The sequence below is a fragment of the Orcinus orca genome, chromosome 3 (assembly GCF_937001465.1).
Source record: "Orcinus orca chromosome 3, mOrcOrc1.1, whole genome shotgun sequence".
NCBI lineage: Eukaryota > Metazoa > Chordata > Mammalia > Artiodactyla > Delphinidae > Orcinus > Orcinus orca.
Window position 1 is genome coordinate 22,560,678 of NC_064561.1, and position 20,591 is coordinate 22,581,268.

At 39.4% G+C, this 20,591-nt stretch overlaps 2 protein-coding genes across 5 annotated transcripts in view; one reads left to right on the forward strand and one right to left on the reverse strand.

Moving 5' to 3' along the window:
* LOC125963841 (UDP-N-acetylglucosamine--peptide N-acetylglucosaminyltransferase 110 kDa subunit-like) overlaps positions 1–20,591 on the reverse strand; it is a 673,346-nt gene that overhangs the window by 371,566 nt on the left and 281,189 nt on the right. The window lies entirely within an intron of this gene.
* LOC117203448 (UDP-N-acetylglucosamine--peptide N-acetylglucosaminyltransferase 110 kDa subunit-like) overlaps positions 10,332–20,591 on the forward strand; it is a 110,734-nt gene continuing 100,474 nt past the window's right edge. Inside the window, exons 1-4 of one of the 4 annotated variants that reach the window (XR_007476261.1) lie at positions 10,340–10,561; positions 15,081–15,162; positions 17,124–17,214; positions 19,138–19,186. The gene's annotated coding sequence lies outside the window, so the exon portion shown is untranslated. Of the gene's footprint in view, positions 10,562–15,080; positions 15,163–17,123; positions 17,215–19,137; positions 19,187–19,651; positions 19,714–20,591 lie in introns of all 4 variants that reach the window. The other 3 variants (XR_007476260.1, XR_007476262.1, XR_007476263.1) reach the window with 3 other exon arrangements.

Sequence of the window (20,591 nt, forward strand, 5' to 3'; positions counted from 1 at the left end):
ATTAAAACCATCAATAATTATTCTTGCCTACTGCAATTTTCCTTCAAATAATTATTTCTTCACCTGTTTATATTCTTAATACTGTATGTGATAAAGAATTTAAATAATAAAATAAAAATTTCCCCAAAATGTATTCATCTCGATCAGGGTTTCTCAACCTCAGCACTAAAATTTTGGAGTGACACATTTTTTTGTTATTTGCTGTCCTATGCATTGTATAATGTTTAGCAGCATCCTTGGCCTCAACCCACCAGATACATGGAGATATGACAGTCTTTTACTCAGTCATGATAATCAGAAATGTCTCAGAGAATGCCAAATATCCACCAGAGACAATACTACCCCTGGTTGAGAATGATTGATCTAAATAATGTACAGTCTAGATCCAAACTGAGACACCAAACTGAAGATAATCTTACCATATGTTAGCTATTGTGAGTAGACATTTGTTCCAAGATTTTAAGCAGTCCATTGTGATATTTTAGATATTCTAAGGAAAACAATCGTGGCTGTAAGAAGTGAGGCAGGTGTGGGAGTCAAGCCTTAATGTAAGCAGGTGAAGTGGGCTGCATGAGCTTTGACTATGTGTTTGGTGGGTGTGGAGAGTCCACAAAAATATTTAATATTCTAATTTAATTGAACTCAGTTCTTGTTAACTTTTTGTATTATGTGACCCTACATGTAATAGGCAAAAAGAGTTAAATATTTGTCTTTGATGGCTGGACAAGGCAGTCAGACTCTAGAGTAGAGTATGATGATGGTGATGGGGATTTTAAGCTTGCCACTTTGATGTCCAGATGTGTCTTAGAATGGAAGATGGAAAAAGTCATGAGGAAAGGGCTATCTTGAGGACTAGCTTTCCCTAGTTACAATAAAAGGGAATTATTTTTTGGTTTTTTGTTGTTTTTTTTACTTTGTATTAGTGAACAGCTATTAATCCCAGTGTGGAATTGTTCCTCTATCACCCACATAGTTCTCTTGAGTCTCTCAGCACAGTGTCTGATCACTTCCTGGTGTAAAGCATGACTCAGCTTTGCCCAACTAGATTACTTTCATGCTATTTTCTCTACTTGTTCTATGGTCATTGGCATAGAGGTAACTATTACTTTAGCAGTTTGACCTGTAATGATTTTATAAAGTAGCTGGGACAGTGATTATCTTGCCTGTCAATGCAAAGAGCCTAGCCACAACAGGAGAGAACTAAGCCACCAAGCAAAAAGATACAAAGGCAAACAGACCCTGAACGATAAAGCACCTCAAGACTTCTTTAATCACCTGGATCCAGCCGTATCTGAAGCTCAGGTTGCCCCTTGGACATCCAGCTACATGAGTCAACAAAGTAACTTTTTTTTTTTTTGCTTCATCTAGTTTGTGTTAGGTTTCCATCACTTACAGTTGAAAGAGGTCTGCTGAGTATGGAGAATATTCCCATTGAGCAAATGTGAGCAAGGAATTGCAAATGCATAGAAATAAAATGACAGCTATACAGATGAAAGACTAACACGAAACAACAAGAAAAGCCCCTTGAACTTTAATGCAGGAATAATGAACAAATAAAGAGTATGTGTGAGCTATCTCACAAAAACCTGTTCTTCAAGGAGAAGCAAGGCATCAGAGAAAAATGACCTCATAACAGATTGAAATAGAGACGATAATGGAGGAAAAAAATGTCCAGAATCAAACCAGAGAGTGTGTCCTTCTATTCACATACTGCTTGCAAATTCTAATGATGGAGGACCAGTAATTGAGTTCACCTGTGTAAGAACTGCATCATTCATTTATTCAGCCAACATTTACAAATTATCAACCAAGAGGGAAGGATTCCTAGTTGTTAAACACCAAGTCTCTGAACTTCAGTCTTTATCCGAGATGTAAGTCTAGGGAGGGGAAAAAAAATTCAAGAAACCATGAATAGTATAAAAGCTATTGTAGGCAAGTGCAGAGTGAGACAGACAATTCACTCTATTACTTATGGCTTCTTCAATTGTAAGTGACAGAAAAAGGAATTCAAACTAGCTTAAGTAGGAAAAAAAATTTGCATGAGGTTGCATTCAGGTTTGAACTCCTGAGTCCATGCACAGCTGGACTCAGGAGTTCAAAGCATGGCACCTGAATTCTATCTCCTTCTCTACCTCTTAATTTTGTTTGCTTCTGAGTTGTCTTTCCACATTGTTGCAAAGAAGACAATTAGCAGGTCTGGGTTAATGTCATTAGAGGTCATGACTCCAAAGGTAAAGTTACCTCTTTTCCTCACATGACATTTATTGACTCTACTTTAGTCTTAGGCCCATTTCTGGAGCAATCTCTGTATCTAAGAGGATGTGCCTCAGCCTTGTCCATGTACCACTTCTGCAGCTGGGTGCTGGGACCATGATACTGACAGACCCACCAAGATAAGTTGAAGTGAGAGTTACTGAAAGGAAAAGAAGCTATGTAGTCAGTACCATTTATGATGATGATGGTTATGATGATAACCTTCATCATCATTATTCTAGACGACATTCAGTCTCCTAACACATCCTGGGTGGGACCTAGAAGTTGTCATGTCACATCTGAGCTAACTATTAAAGAGTAAGTATTTGTATGACTACTGTTGGTTAAGATGAAAAACAAGAGGATGCATTAGTGTAGAGGATTCAGTGTAATTATGCAGGCATGCTTTAGCAAAATTCACTAATGTCCTAATATACACAAATTGTCATCTACCATTTATTGAGTACTGATTATGTGCCAGGCATTTGCTAAGTAAGCTCTTTAATTTGATCATCTCATTTAATTCTCCCAAATTTTACAAGGTAAATATTACTCTCTTTCTCAAATTGCAAATAATGCTCAGCGAGGTGAAATAATTTACTTAATTAGCAAGTGGTAGAGTTTGGATTGAAACACAGGAAGTGTGAAACAAGAGCTTGGATATTTAATACGACTTTGTACTTAGGGGGACCATACATCTCAGTTTATGCCTCTTGTCCTGATACAATTATTAATTGCATCCCCTTCTACTTCACATGTTCAGATTTTGACAATAAATTATATAACATGAACACTGCCTCCTTCATGGATATGTTTGAACTCCCATGTATTTTATATACTTGTCTTTCATTCAGAATGATTTTAATAATCTTTTATTTTAGGAGAAGAGCTTCATATTTACAAAGAAGGTGCAAAGATAGTACAGAGAGTTCTGATATCCCCACACCCACTTTCCCTTATTATTAGCACCTTATATTAATTTGTCACAATTAATGACAATATTGATACATTATTATTAACTAAAGTTCATACTTTATTCATATTTCCTTAGTTTTCACTTAGTGTATTTTTTCTGTTACAGGATCCCATCCAGGATATCACATTATGTTTAGTCATCATGTCTCCTTAGGCTCCTCTTAACTGTGCCAGTTTCTCAGGCTTTCCTTGTTTTTGATGACATTGGCCCTTTTGCGAAGTACTGGCCAGGTGTTTTGTAGAATGTCTCCCAACTGGGATTTCTCTGATGTTTTCCTCACAATTATAATGGGGTTATGGGTTTGGGGGAGGAGATCACAGAGGTAAAGTGCCAATTTTATCACATAACATCAAGGGTATATACTATCAATGTGGCTTATCATTCTTGATATTAACCTTGATCACCTGGCTGAGGTAGTGTTTGACGTGTTTCTCCATTGTAAAGTTACTCTTGTAAAATGGTTGTTAACCTTTTCAAGTTATGTTTATATGGAGAACATGCACACATTTTAAGTGTGTGAATCCATGACTTTTGACAGATATATTTACCCATGTAACCACTATCCCTTTCAAGATGTAGAACATTTCTGTCAGCCTTCTAAAGTTGTTTTAACTTGTCTTAATTTAATCTTTTGATTTCATAGAGTCCCTAAAGAATCCTTTCAGTTATGATTGAGTCAGAAGTGCCCCAACTCTTAGCAGACATATCACAATTTTGAGCTGCTCTCAAAATAAATAACCAGATTCTTAACTATGTTTGACTCTATCAGGTTACCTTTTATAGACTGGCCATCTCTCCATATATCTTTCCTGACTGGAATAACTAGGTAATGCAGACTTACCATCCCATGGACTTGAAACCTTGTCCTATAGGTAAGAACACCAGGATGAACAAGCCTCAGAAAGGGAGACTTAACGAAAAATCACAAGGAACCAATCTTTATAACTGCTAAAGCGTGACAGGATGTGAAGAAGGCTGACATGACTGTGACAAATTTGGCTTAGAGAAGACTATTGTGGATAATATCATGGGATACCACCGCATTTTATATTCAGAGATTTCTAAGAGTGGACCTGAAGTAGGAGCAAGACAGGTATGGTCTTAACATCCTAAGTAAGACATTATCAGTATTCGAAAGAGGTTTCTAAAGCACTTTTATCAATTCCTTTTTTAAAGTATTAGTTATAATATTAATCACTGTTGGACTTATAGGGAAATAATGTTTTACAAGAAGCAACATAAATATAAGTGTAAAAGTTCATGAGGCGGCATCATGCAAGTTATTTTATCAAAACTTATATAAAAATCATGGCATATAATTAGAGCTGAAAGAAATGTTAAATCTCAGAGAGCCACAAAAAAAAAAACCTCTTCAGTTTATAGATAATAAAAATGGATGAGTTGAAAAATTTGCCCAGATAATTGGATCTTAACCTTATATATAAACTTTATTGTGGTATAGTTTACATAAACAAAAGTATATGCATATTAAATATATGATTGATGAGCTTATAAAATATAAACTAAGCATAAAACTTTATATACTAAAACCCACCACAAATTAGATATATAACATTTTCATCACCCTGGAAAGGTACCTTATACCCCTGTTTACTCAATCCATCCCCTATTCTCAGACCCAGGCTGATCTGCTCTCACTACATATTAACTTTGACTTTTCTAGAATTTCATATAAAAGATGTCATATTGCATACACTGTCTTTTGTCTTTCTTCCTTTGCTTCCTATAACATTTTTGAGATATATCTGTTTAGTGTATATTAGTTGTTCCCTTTTATAGCTGAGTAGTATTCCATTGTATGGATATACCACTTGTATTTATCCTTTTGATGGGCATTTGGGTTGTTTCCATTTTATAGTTATTTTGAATAACACCACTATAAACATTTATACAGAAATACCTGTGGATTGTTATTTCCTTGGGTAGAAGTGGAAATGTTGGGTTGAATGGTAAGTGTATGTTTACCTTTATGAGAGACTGAGAAAGACTTTTCTAAAGTGGTTGCACCGTTTTGCATTCTGACCAGCAGTGTATAAAAGTACTAGTTCTGCTGTATCCTTTCTAAGACTCACAATGGTCAGTCTTTTTCATTTTAACCTTTGTAATAGGTAGTGGGATCTCACTTTGGTTTTAATTTGCTTATCCCTGAAAACTAATGGTGCTGAACATCTCTTCATGTGCCTACTGCCTTTTGTGTATCTTCTTGAGTGAACATATACTTTTTCTGTATGTGTGTGTAGTATATAACCTTCCTTATGTACAAGTTCTTTGTAAAATATATGTTTTGTGAAATTTTCACCATTTCTGCTTCCTTCTCCCCTATTTTCTGAACGAGTCTCTGTAAGATTGACATTTTTCCTTAGATTGTTGATCACATTCACCAAGGAATGCCATCTGGACCTAGAATTTTCTTTGTGGGAAGGATTTTTTATAGTTACTTTATCTTATTCAAACAGCTTTGTTGAGATGAATTTTACTTATAAAATCCACTAATTTCAAGGATACAATTTAGTAATTTTTAGTAACTACCAAATTATACAACCATCAACATGAATCAGTTTTAGAATATTTTTATTACCCTAATAAGATCTCTCATGCCCATTTCCAGTTTATCCCCATTCCCACCACCAGCCCCAGGCATGGGAAGGTTTTTCACTGTAAAGGAAATGTAACAAACATAAACCTTTTAGATTTTTTTCTTTCTTTTTGAGTCAATTTCGGTAAGTTGTGCCTTTCAATGAATTTGTCCATTTCACTTAGTTATCAATTTTTTGATATAAAATTTTCATGACATTTCCTTATTTTCCTTTCCATGAGTCTAGGGTCTAGAGTGATGCTTTTTCTTTTTATATTGGCCATTTCTCTCTTCTTTCTTTTTTTCTTAATCTGTCCAGCTTAGACATTTTCAGTTTTACTGGTCTTTACAAGGAACAGCTTTTGGTATTATTGGGTTTTATCTCTTTTTGCTCTTTTCTATTTTATTGAGTTATACTTTTTATTCTTTCTTTTTACTTTGAGTTTAATGTATTTTACTTTTTTAGTTTCAAATGCAAAGTTTAGATGATTGAATTAAATGTATATTTTCTTTTCTACTATATGGCTTTAAGCTATAAATCTCTCCCTAAGAACTGCTTTAGATAGAGTCAACAGATTTTGACAGGCTGTTATTGTTATCAGTCATTAAAAATATATTCTTATTTATCTGGATTTTTTTTTTTTTTTTTTTGCGGTACGCGGGCCTCTCACTGTTGTGGCCTCTCCCGTTGCGGAGCACAGGCTCCGGACGCACAGGCTCAGGGGCCATGGCTCATGGGTCTAGCCACTCCGTGGCATGTGGGATCTCCCTGGACCGGGGCATGAACCTGTGTCCCCTGCATTGGCAGGTGGACTCTCAACCACCGCGCCACCAGGGAAGCCCCTACCTGGATTTTTAAAAAAATTGTGAGTTAAGTGTGTTTAAATATCAAATACTAGGGGATTTTCTAGATATTTTGTTATTGATTTTCAAGTTAATACCATTGTTATCAGAATGAGTTCAATAATTTTAAGTGTATTGAAACTTGTTTATGGAACAATATATGGTCTATCTTGAACAATGTTCAAGTTTGTCTTCTGCAGTGTGCAACTGCTGTTACACAGATACAGTGAATTTCAAACAATGTATTTTTCAGCCCTACACATTCCATTTATTTTTATATTTTTCACTTCTCTCCTCATTGGGTTCATGTTTCCCTCAAATTCTTGAACATATTTACACTAGCTGTTTATATTTATTTCCTATTGCTGTGACACAACTACCACACATTTAGTGACTTAAAACAATACTCATTTATCTCACAGATCTTTAGGTACTCAAGTATGGGCGGCTTGGCTGGGATCTCTCCTGAGGCTCTTCTTACAGAACTGAAGTCAGAGTGTCAGCCAGGCTGAGCTGTTATCTGGAAGCTCTGGGAAAAATCCGTGTCCAAGGTTATTCACCTTGTCAGTAGAATTCAGTTACTTACAACTGTAGGGACGACGTCCTTGTCTTCTCTTGCCATTATCCAGGGGCCAGACAGCTTCTAGGGCCACTCTCAGACCCTTCCAGATGGCTCCTTCCCTCTCAGCAATAGAGAACCTCCTTCATGTTGAATCCTTCTCACACTTAGGATCTCTCTGACATACTCTTTTGTGACCAGCCAAAGAAAAGTCTTATTTTAAGGACTTACATGGTTAGGTTAGGCTCACCTGGAGAATCTCTCTCAAAGCCAACCAATTAATAACCTCAACTACACCTGCAAAATCCCATTCACTATATAATTATGGGGGCTATTTTAGAATTCTGTCACACTGTTTTTTTTTTGTATTTGTGCTGATTCTAAAATCTGTCATTTCTAGATCTGTTTTTATTGACGAGTTTTTCCTCCTGCCTTTTCACATGCCTCATAATTTTTATTGGATTCTGTACAGTGTAAAAATAATGTGATTGTGTCTTCATTTCACTCTCTTCCTTTAAAAAGCATTGAATCTTGTTTTAGCAGATGTTAGGTTACTTGCAGGTCAGCTAGATCCTTTCCAGGTTGGTTTTTAAGACTTTTTCCAGTGAGTATTTAGCCCTGCTATTAAAGTGTAACCTTTCTGGGTCTCTACTAATTTGTCCGAGTCTTCAGAAAGATTTCTCCCCTCCAGAGGGTTAGCACTTCAGTGTCTCCCAGTGCTGTGTGAGCTCTGTTACAGTTCCCTAATAGTTGTTATTTTCCTAGGGTCCCATATCCTCATCCTATGTTTTCCCAGTTTAGTGTTGAGCCAAAATTCGAGGGACTACCATACATATTTCTAGCCCTCTTTCTCTGTGTACCTCCTGTCTATCTTGTACTCTTGCCTGCAAGTTGCAGCTTCCTGAGTCTCTCTGAACTCTGTTTTCTCAAATTAGCCCATTGACCATGCTCAGCTTGGGTCTGAAAAGTGGCACCAGGCAGGAACATTCATAGGTCTTGCCTCATTTGTTCCCCCTCCTTTGGGGAACACAGTCCTGAGCTCTTAGCTGCCCAGTGTCTTAAAAGGGTTGTTTAAGTTATTCTAATTTTCTAATGATTAGCTTTGAGAGGAAAATTCTGGGGCCAATTACTCCATAATGGCTAGAAGCAGGAGTCCTCAATTGAGATTGATTGACTGAATGAATGTCTACAAGAGCTTACCTGCTACCTTCTCCCCACAGAAATGAGACTTGATCCCACTTCCGATTTTATTTTAATGGGGTGGAGGGTTGAGGAACTGAAGAATCAAAATCATTATATGATAGGGACTTCCCTGGTGGTGCAGTGGTTAAGAATCCACCTGCCAATGCAGGGGACACGGGTTCGATCCCTGGTCCAGGAAGATCCCACATGCCCCGGAGCAACTAAGCCCGTGCGCCGCAACTACTGAGCCTGTGCTCTAGAGCCCGTGAGCCACAACTACTGAAGCCCGCACGCATAGAGCCCATGCTCCACAACAAAAGAAGCCACCACAGTGAGAAGCCAGCACACTGCAATGGAGAGTAGCCCCTGCTTGCCGTAACTAGAGAAAGCCTGCACACAGCAACGAAGACCCAACACAGTCAAAAATAAATAAAATAAAAAATAATTTTTAAAATGCTGTGAATTCACAACACAATGATAAAAAAATTTTTTTTAATCATTGTAAGATAAATAACTTGCATGGGGAAGGTACTAGTATCAACTTACGTTAAATAATTTCAAAGCAGATACGATCATGAGAAATGGGCCCACATCACAAAGAATCACGATATGCAAAGAATATGAGTAATTACCCTAAGGAATATTGTTTGAATATTAAATGAGATGTGAATATTAAAAAATGATAGATGGTCTAAAATTCCATTTAATTCGATTAGTGGAATTAAGCATGGTAGATGGTCTCGTAAGACATTCCCCAGAGAGAACTTTCCAATAATTTAAACATTTTATGTTCAGTTGTTCACTGGACATACCCAGAACGTGATTCATCCAAGAGGAATAGTTCTGGAAACACTGCTGATAGGGATTAGTGTCTAATACATAGACAGACAACAGAGTACAATAGTTAAAAGTGTTGTTGCTGAGATTAGACATGGGTATGAGCTCTGTTTCTGCACCCAAGAGCTAGGTGGCAGAGGGGTTGAAACATAGATTTTGAAGATAGAGTTCCTGACTTCAAATTGAGCTCTGTGCTTCCTAGCTTTATGTCCTTGGCAAGTCTCTTAAGAACACTGTATCTCAATTTCTTCATCTGAAAAATAGGGGTGATGAATAATAATACCTGCCTTTTATATGTTGGGGATGAGATAAATCCTTAGTTTATTATGCGGATTAAATAAATCAACATGTGTAAACCATTCAAGCAGTACCTGGGGCATAGTAAGTTCCAGGTAAGTGTTAGCTATTATAATAATTTCTTGTCTACAATTAGGATAATAATAAAAATAGTAACTCTTTCATAAATACAGATGTCAGTGCCATTTGGAATAGTCTCTATAACAATTTCTGTCTCCACATTTACTGTGTTTCAGCAAATTTACCTAACAGATGGTGAGTGGGCAATTTTTAAAGGGGCATTTTTTAAAGAGCGGAGAGGGAAGGAATAGAGACAGGCACATACTATATTTGAAGTTACCTCCACGTGTATTTTATGTATGTATACCCATACAATTAAGAAGTCTTTGGATGTTTTATCTTCAAGAATAATTCAGATACTGGATTACTTGAATATCATAAACATTTAGGGTTTAACAGATTCGTTACATATAGACGTTGTATCATGGATTGAAAAGACCATAGCCAGCGGGCAGCAGCGGGCAGCAGCGGGCGGAGCGACCGAGCGGCGGCGAGGGCTGGGCGCCGGGTGCAGGGGTCCGTGCTTCCTCGCGGTGGAAGGCTGGGGTTCGCCAGAGACGCCGGGTTGCTCCGCGTTGCCAGGTTACCGAGCGCGTGCCCCCCGCCCGCTCTTCCGTCCGGGCCGCCCTCGGCGCCGCCTGAGCCGCGGCGCGTGCTGCGTGGGGCGCCGGGTCCGCGGAAGCCTGGGTCGGGGGCTGCGTGAGGGACTCTCGTCGCGCGTGGACGCTGCGCGAGCGCACGGGGGACGTAGGGCGCCGACCTGGGGCTCCCCGGCGCTCCGGCTCCGCTCAGGGCGCCCGCTCAGGGGCCTCCGGCGCGAGGCCCCCTTCGTGGTCAAGATGGCGGCGCCCAGGCGGGCCGCGCCGAGGTGAGCTGGAGCTGGGCTCGGAGAGGGGTGAGTCAGCCACGCCCAGGACTTGGACCCCGGGCTCGTCTCCCGTCTCCCGGGGAGCGGCGGGTGAGTGGGTGCGGCCGCGCGTAGGTTCCTCTCGTGGGGTGGTCAGCTCTTCGTGCGTCCGCAGACTTCTGTCGTCTGATAGTCAGATCTGGGGTGGCCCAGGTTGGAGGCGAGGGTGCTTGATTGGGGAAACCTGAGGGGTTTAAGGACTCTGTTGGGATCGTTTCAGACCCCAGCAAGAAGCTGAGCAAGTTTTCTCCTCTGTTCCCGGCTAAGTGTTCTCTCTTCTCTGAAGACGCCAGCTTTTCTGAATCACCTTGTTCCCCGGGGGGATACAGTTGGTGGTTCTGACCGTGGAACGTAGGACCCGGCGCGGGGAAGCCTGAGCTGGTTCTAGTTACTTTGTTTGCAAAGCACTTGTCTTGTCTTTGGAATCTTTGTGTATATAACCAACGTTGGGAAGAGCCAGCGTTTTCTCCTCCAAAACACTGCGAGGGATAACTTTATACGTAAGAAACAAGTGGGCGTTCACATCCATCTCTTTTCCAACCACTGAGTTTTGGTTGTGTTTCCTTTCTTTAAGTTTGTCTCGTTTTGAACTGATAACAAAACAAACAAACAAAAAAACCATAGCCAGTTACGCAAAGTATATACTCTAGTCTCAGTCCTGCCATTAATTAGCTATGTTACCTTAAGTCATTTAATTTTTCTAGGCCTCATTTTTCTCATGTGATGTTTTTTCTTTGGAAAAGTATAGTTTCTCGAAGTCGCTAATCTCTGTGTCATAGTTCAGCTTGGAGAAAACCTGTTCTTATCCAAACTCCATGACATTGTATTTCCAGCTCCAACTTTGGACTTTGAGTGAGTTGGGGGCAACTTTTTAAGGATATTTTCACACAGCTTTTTTAGTTAATATCAGTCTAGCTGACTTGTCATACTCAGACTTTCTCTCACATTCTTTACCAGTGTGTTCCTTAGTCATATATATAAAGACTGTTGTGGGAAAAATGACCTCCTGGGTCAGCTTACTGCATGGTCATCGACACAGGACAGGGAGTAAGATTCTGTGGATTTTACAGAAGCAGATACAGGTTTCATTTTCCATGTCCTCTCCCCTTTCATCTTGCAAAAAAACAGCAGGCTTTTCTTGGAGAACTGCCAGATAATGCCATCCTGCCTCCTCACGGGCCCCGGGGATGAGTCGCCCAGGGACTGAACTCCAGTAAAGCAGGTGATTGGCTCATGGGTAGGCATCTGACCTCGGCTAAGTCTATCAGACTGCTCCCCAGGACTTTTGTCTCAGAGCAAAATGGAAGAATTGTCTTTTCTCTCTGCAATTTCTAAGCTGGGGAGATATGACTCTGGGACTCCCAGTGACCATCCAGCACAAGGAGAGACTTTCTGTAAAATAAAGTCTTGCAGAGGTAAGCAGCGCTGAGGGATGGAGAGAGGGCTGGAACCCTGCTGATACTCTGGAACGTCCAGATCCAACTGTATCTGAATATGGCTGCATCCCTGAATTTCTAGTACTTGTTTGTTGAGGTGGTTGTTGTTGTTTGGTTTTTGTTTTTAAATTTCCTTTGACTATTTTGAATTTGTTTTCAGCCATGTGCATTTGAAAGCATCATAGCTAAAAGAGCTAATTTCCTACATTAATGTCAGGTTTGCTGACTGGCATTCCTTAAGTGAAAAATCATATCCGCTATTTTCTTTAAGTAAAATCCTTCTAGCTCAGGTTTGAGATATTCAAAACTCTGCCTCCTACCCCCCTCTTTCCAACATTTACTGTATCACCTTGAAGCATTTGTGACCACATCTTTCCCATCTAGACGCAGTTGAGAGAGAGAGCAAAGACTTCTGATATAAACTGCAACCTATACCCCTCCTACCTGGAAGCTTTAGAACATACTTGATTCTTGTCATTAAAGCAAATCTTTTGTTGTTGTCTCCAGGGCACAGAAGCATTTTCATGGCATAATGGAGTACAAAGTACATTAAGCCTAACTCTACTTCTCACCCTCTTTTACTTTAAATAGGCAGAAAAGAACAATCTCAAACACATTTTCCCAACAAATAAAATACATATACGATTATGTTTAGAAGACATTTATGCAACATATAGTTAGACTGATTAATTAATGGACCTTTCGCCAATTGGCACAGTAAATATATATGTTCAATGTGCTTAATTAAAAAGACAATAACATATTTTTACAGGTTAATTATCTGAGAAGAGTATTGTGCCAGCACACTTGATACTACAGTATTTCATGTTTGACAAGTAACCTTCTTTCAATTATATTTACTGCTAAATGTTTCTTGGATCAAGCTATTAAATTATAAGGTCAAAAGTAAAATGATATGAAATTACAATGATAAAGGGACACATATCCCACTTTATGAGAATAGAAGTTCTAATTTCTTTTCAATACTACTAGTAGTGACCACAGTACTAATTTGAGCCCTTACTATGAGCCACTGTGCCCATATACATTTAGTTCTTACAGTAGTTCTGCAAAGGGCATATAATAATCCACCCTGTAAAGCTGAAGAAAGTGATTCTCATAGCTGAAAGTCACATAGCTGGTGAGTGGCAAAGTCTAGATTCAAACTTAGAGTCGTCTGACAATGCCCAGGTTGTTGACCACTATGTACACTGCTCAATTGCTGCACCAATAAAGAAGGGCTTGAAATAATTATAGATTTGCCTACCCCGAAACTGCAGTGATTTAAAGACATCAAAGTTGCCAGTTGCTTAACCACATCTACTTACAGTAAGAAATTACATTTTATTTCATTTCTAAAACAAGATTAATTCTGCAGGCCCATCGAAACTTGAGCACACAAATCCTACCTCCAAATGAAAGATGCTTGTTTTCCATTATTCAACACATGGCCCTGTACAGAGGCAATAAATATATAGTAGAATTTTCATTCAAATAAATGAGAAGAGAGGTTTCTTCTTGTCCTGATTCAGTGCCCATCATTATGGATTATGATGGCTCTTCCCAAACTTTACTTCATTCCCTCCACTGTTTCTACAAAACTCCAGTAATGGAATCCATCATTCAGATATATGTGCAAAGCGAAAGGACTGTATTAATACAGTTGCTGAAAGTCAAGTTGATAGAGCACAGGAAATACATCCTAATAAATGCAACATTAATGTTTGTGTGGGCCTTGGAGTGAGGGGTAGAAGAATTTTCAGTTTAATGGAATATTTTGCCTCTTGCTATGAAAGTGCGGCTTAATAGTCTTGTAATTGGTCATTTACAGAATCCTCCATCTCTGGGTTTCATGCTTTCTTTACTCTGCAGCTGTTGATTCCTTCTCTTGTTCTGGATGGAAGAGAGCCACTTCAAAGGGCTCAGCCTGCCTTTTTGTGTTATTGTTGAGATGAAGATATTTCCATTTATTAAAGCACACTATTTAAACATTTTTATCATGTTTTAAACTTGACTGTGTTCTGAAGGTATGAGCACAGGCAGACATAATGGGGGATGTTTTCCAGGAGAAAACATACTCTTATCAAAGGAATTATCAGAATTTTCATGTATGGATTGAGAATCAAATTCTGGAGTTAGACCTGAATTTAAATTCATACTCACAACTTATTACCAGTCTCATCTTGATCAAACGGTTACCACACTTCTCATCAATTTCCTTATCTTTGAAAGCGGAATAAGAGAAGTATGCCTGGTGGAGTTACACATCAAGCTCATCTGATAGAATATTCATAAGGATTTTGCACAAAGTATACATGGAAATATTTTAGCACCGAGTTTAGCATGCGATTCATCTTCAATACATTTAAGAGCTATTATTTTATTATTATTATGCTATCACTAAATATCACTATTACTTAAATGTCATTATTGCTAAAATTGCTGTAAAATTACCGCAGTAACCCATGATGAATTCCCCTCTTCTGTTTCCTTTGTTTAAATGGAAAATATATATATAGATCTAGACAGAGAACACTTTAGTGATCCTATTCAGTGGAGTGAGAATTTCCATGGCACTGATTAAAACAAATCCTGAATTGCATGGACTTAAGATAGCAGAGAGGGGCTTCCCTGGTGGCGCAGTGGTTGAGAGTCCGCCTGCCGATGCAGGGGACACGGGTTCGTGCCCCGGTCCGGGAAGATCCCACATGCCGCAGAGCGGCTGGGCCCGTGAGCCATGGCTGCTGAGCCTGCGCCTCCGGAGCCTGTGCTCCGCAACGGGAGAGGCTGCAACAGTGAGAGGCCCGCGTACCGTGAAGAAAAAAAAAAAAAAAAAAGATAGGCTAAGAGATTTGAAGTTAGACATCCCCAAGTGTGAATTCTACTGTGACCCTCTTCTAGCTCTAAAACCTTGAGGAAGTTACTTAAACTTTCTGAGCTTTACTACTAGTTTCCTCATCTGTATCTTTTTCAGGACTATTTATCAAGCATCTTCCTGTTCTCTATGCTTGGACGTATCAATGAATAAATTAGACAAGAGCCTTTGCCTGCGTGCTCCTTCTTGCATGCTTTCTCCCTCCTTACACTCTCGTGTGGAAACGGATGTTATAAATAAATTCTATGCTTTGTCACAGGTTGATGGGCGCTACGGGATAAGGAAAAGGATGTGAAGCTCACTGAAGAGGCTTGGGTTGGGAGTGCTGGAGGAGTGTACAGGTAGGTTCTGATTTTAAATAGGGTAGTCAGGGTGGATTTTATAAGTTGACATTTGAGCAAAGACTTGAAGTGAGGGAGTTGTCAGAATGTATGATGGGGCGACCACTCCCTGGGAGCAAGAATAACCAGTCCCAACACTCTAAGGCAGAAATATGCCAGGCAGCTTGGAGGAATATCAAGGAGGCCACCCTGGCTGACTTAGTCAGTGGGGAGGAAGAGACAGCAGGAGGGCTGGAGGTCAGATATGTGACGGGATGGATTGGGTAAGTCCTGGGAGGCCATCACATGCATTGTGTCTTTTACTCTAAATGTAGGCAGCCAGGGACAGGATTTTAGCCGAGGTGTGGCATGAACTGTCTCTTGTTTGAAAAGCATAACTCTATCTGTGGTCTTGAGGATGTGGGGAGAGAGTGGAGTCAGGGAGAATCTCAGGAGGCGACTACAGGATCCTCGAGGTCTATGTTGTTGGCCTGCACCAGGCTGCTAGTGGCTGGTAATTCTCAGAAGTGGCACATTGGGAAGGTTGTGACAGCATTTCGTGGTAGATTGAATGCAAGAATGGAAAGGAAGAGGGGGTCAAGGGTGAATTCGAGATTTAGGGCCTGGGGAACTGGAAAGGTGTGGTTACTGTCACCTAAGATGGAAAAAGTTTGGGGTAGAGCATGTTTGGGGGATTAAAGACCAGTTTTGGAGGTATAAGATTTGAGATGTTTTCGTGACATCCAAGGAGAGATGCTGAGTACACAGTTGGATACACAAGTCTGCAGTTCTGAAGAAAGGTCTAAACTAGAGATACCCTTTAATACCATGGAGATATTAAGAATAATTACATGGAAGCGCTATTTTAAAGATAAAATGAAGTAATGCAATTAGCACTCTGTCTTCTCAAAACATTTAATAACTGTTAGCTAAAATAATTACCTGAAATGAAAAAATACCTATAGTTTCTTTTGTTGTTTGCAGTAAAAGTGAATAAAATGTCACAATTATTTTAATAGTATTTGTGACACAGTAGTTTTAGTTAAGACACCATGACTACAAACATTTACAATAAACCTTTCAGTCTCCTGCTTTTCACTCTGATAGGGTACTTGGAACCATATTTTGTAAGGTTTAAGTTAGTTGTCACAGGGTGCCTCTTTAATTAGAAGTAATTCTGAACTGCCTAGTTCCATGCAGTTTTATATACATATATGTATAATTATTATTTTATGATTTATCAAACTCAGTTGCAAATTTGCATCACTGACATACATTAGAATTTAAGCACTTACCCAGGTACTCAAGGAAAAAAATGTACTTGTCTTGTAATTTCCATAGGGGTACGTACTTTCACATCTTCCCTTCACTTTGCAATTGCAAACATGGCAGGGGAAATATTATCTTACTGGTCTTTGAGTTCCCCTTAGCTATCTGCAAGTCCTTAAACAGCCTTTGTGGCTTAACCAAAATTCTCTTCCATCTTCATTCCGCTAACAGATATTGGTCTAAGCATGTACTTATACTAAAAAATGCATGACCACGTTGTCTCTACACATCTATAATTTTATGTTAACACTAACATTATGTAAGCTATACTTTAATTGTAATTATAACAGATTTTATGTCAACACACATCCATTTCTAGTGTTCATCTGGTGTTCAAGGGGAGAGCAGCATGTCGTAAATTTTATCAAAATATAACATCTGAAGAATAGAACAGAGGGTAATTGTGTAATTCTGTATTCACTCTAATTAAGTTCAGTGGAGTTGGCATAATAGAATTAAGATGGAAAAAAAAGACATCGAGGTACCATGGCTCCCTCTCCTAACACACCCTTTTTGTATCCGAGAGCAGAGACTCAGCACCTTTCTGTACAGAAATGGAGACAGGAAGAGGCCAGAGGATGAATGACAGGCACAAATGAGGTGGAACTTTGAAGAGCAACATGGAAATGAAATACTTCTTTTGTATTTGGTAGGTGGGGAAAATGTACCAGCGTGTATGCCTACTGGGACCACGTTTTCCAGAACAGTTAAGCCCAGTGTCAACTATGCTGTCCCACCTTCCTCGTAAGTAGGAACATCCTGTTACTTGAATCTTTGCTTCCTGTTTCTTGATAGCTGGTTGAGAAGATTATCACAGGAACTGCATCTTGTTAGCAAACACACTGTTTTGAAATGATTGACACTCACTGAAGAGTGGCAACTCCAAGCTTGCTCTCTCTTGATCTTGGACTATTTAAGTCTGGAGTGCAGGAGTGGGTTATGGGGAAAGACCATTGGAATTCTTATGTCTTCAGCATAATGGTTATAGCATAATGGTTATAGCATAATGGTTAGGAGTGTAGGTGCTGGTTCAAATCTCTGCTTTCCACTTGCTAACCATATGAGCTTGGGCAATTTACCTGATTACCTGAACCTCAATACTCCTGCCTATAAAATGATGTTAATAATATTTCATCCTCATAGACTTGTTTTCAATGTTAAAATGAAGTCACTTACACCAAGCACTTAATACAATGCCTAGAGCATAGTAAAGTCTATTATTATTACTATTACTACTACTAATACTATTATTACTATTACTGTCACGATGCCAGGTGCTATTTTTCCTATGCCTTATTCCATTATCTTCTGCCCTGTCCCCCCATTTCTGTCTTGTTTCTGTACAAGGGTAGGTTTGTCACAGAGCATTTTCTTTCCCTAGTGTCTGACTCTTAGTCATCAAGGTGACTGGTCCACGACCCGGCATTCATTGCTGCTCGTTGAAGCAACCCGTTTTGAGAAGGGGAGTTGGATATTGATGCCAAGTTGGGTCAAGGAGAGAGAATTTTCTCTCTTCAGCACTCAGCTAAGTGAAATATTCAGGCCTCAGAAGGAGAATCAGGCAAAGGGCAACATGCTTAATTTCATACCTTAGTGATTAAGAACAAGTCAGACAGGCTGGATTTGAACTCATTTCCGTCATGTACTGACAACGGGATCTTAGGTGCTTTTGTAACCCGTCTGAGGCTCAGTCAACATCTGAAAGAGACGAATAACATTATCAGGACCTAGCATATAGCCTCCTTGTAATAAGTGAGTAAATCCTTTTAAAACGTTCAGCACGTTGTTTGGCATATAAACACTTAATAAAATTTAGCTTCTTTGACTACTACCGCTGCTAATATTATTAAGTAGCTGAGCAGATCCGAGGCCCATTTTTTTCTTAGATTGCACATAATCATTTGGACAACCAGCTCACACTGATCAACCGTTGCTTATATATAAACCCCCATGAACCCAAAGGTGCTTTAACTGTCTCCCAGTCAGAGCCTGTTCTGGGGGCAGAAGCAACACCGGCACTACCCCCGTCATCTTTGCCTTTATTGTCACTACACTCGCCTGCCGTACTGAGCACTTTCTGTTTGCCAGGCACCAAATTTAGCCCTGCGTATGCACTATATCATGTAGTTCTCACACTCAGGTGGGAGACATTATCATCGTCCCCAATTTTCCGATAAAGACGCCGAGGTGTTGGAAAGGTAAGAAACTTGACCCACAGCAAGAGATGGAGCCGGAGTATTCAAACCCTTCTCTCTGACCTCAAGAACCCTTAAATATTAGCATACTACTACATCCTGGTAAGAAAATCTGCTTCCAGCCACTCTGGTGAGAGTAGAAATGATTCTCAGTCCCCACATTCCTCTATTGCCCATGCCACCCTAGCCTCAGGACTAGGGGGGAAAGGAAGTGATCTCTTCAAAGAGCAGCCAAAGGGAACCTACTCCCTTCTGCCTTTTCGTAATCAACTAACCAATATTTTATTTCCTTCTTAAGAGTCCCCACGTGTTCCTTTTGGTACTTAGCTTGGCCTTTTAGAATTCTGACATTCTGTACATGACTCATCCACTGTATTTCATGTTAATTTATTGAGGTCAAGTATAGGGTCTTACTCATCCTGAAGTCCGGTTATCCCCTGTCACATCTAACTCTGTTCTTTTCTTCTTGTAGGACATCTGCAGATATTTATTTGAATTTTGTTGAATTGTTCTCATCAATAGTAAGTACATTAAAAGTTATACAGAAAGTGCTTTCTTATAAGGAAAACCATCTAAATAGATTTCTAGCTCTTTACTTTTTATAGCACTATTGTAGAGATTATAGATCTCCAGGTAGTATTTTTTAGATTGAGTTCTTCATATCATCTTATTTTTACATATCATGATAAATCTGAATTTTCTCTATCAAAGCTCCGAGACTTCACTGGCTTGTAACTTAGCTTGTTGATTATGTGTTATTGACTTTTCCATTTACAATGATATTTGATCCTGGTAAGGATGGGGCTGGGTGGGAAGGTACATCTTAGGGCCATCAATTGGTTTTGGAGAGAACTAACATAAAGATCTAAAGTCTCATCATATTTCTGCAGAACTCATGAATCATTTTATTATAATTCCATTCATTCAGGGAGTATAAAACCATTTTCAAATTGTTATTCCTAATTTGTTCATCTTCTCTTCCTTAGTCTTAGTGAGAAGAGAGCAGGCTGAATGGAAGACAGTCATTATGACCACTGGGGCCACTAGGGTAGGCATCAGTCCCAGAGTTTTGTTTTCATCTCTCCGCTATTAATATTGGCTAATGTCTTGAGTGCTTACTTGGTGCAAATTACTTAGCCGACCATGGCAAATGGGTTGTGTCATTTCATCCCCTGATAGTCATACAATTAATGTATGTATTATTATGATATCCCATAATGCATACATGGAACAGAGCCTCAGAAGTAGTTATTTGCTCACAAAATTATGGTAGATGTGGAATTTGGACTCAGGTCTGATGGACTTCTAAATCACTCCTAGTGATTTTTACCACTGAATTAAAGTTGTATACCTCTGGAGAGTAGATAGTTTCTAAAATTTCCTCAGCTCTAACATTTTATAATTAAATTTTTGTCTGATGGCAAGCTTAACAGTTAAGATGGGTAGGAAGGAATGCCAGCCTGTTGAATGGAATTTCCCTGAAATAAGCCTGTTTTATGACACCAGTTCACTGATTCATTCACTCAGCATGTATTGAATGTTTGCTCTGTGCAAAGGCATTTTAGGCATCACAGTGGAGTGAGCGCCCCTTCCATAGACTCTCCTGCAGCACTCAGAGAAGTCTTGGACTGGTTTGCCTGTTATGGAATGGGGCTTGGTGATAGAAGCCTGGTTTGTCCTCCACTGATAAAACTAAGACATACTCATATGAGTTTAGAGGCATCTTGAAGCCGTGGGATAGTAACACACATGAATCTTACCATTTTTGCCTGGGATTAATGATATAAAGGCTTTGGATTTGGGTATGGAAAACGGGTGCAATTATGGGCGTGTTGGTTCTACATATATATGGACATCACGTGTCATCAGCCTGCAGCTACCTGCCATTCCTCACTACTCCTTCTTTTCACAAACCAAACAAGTACC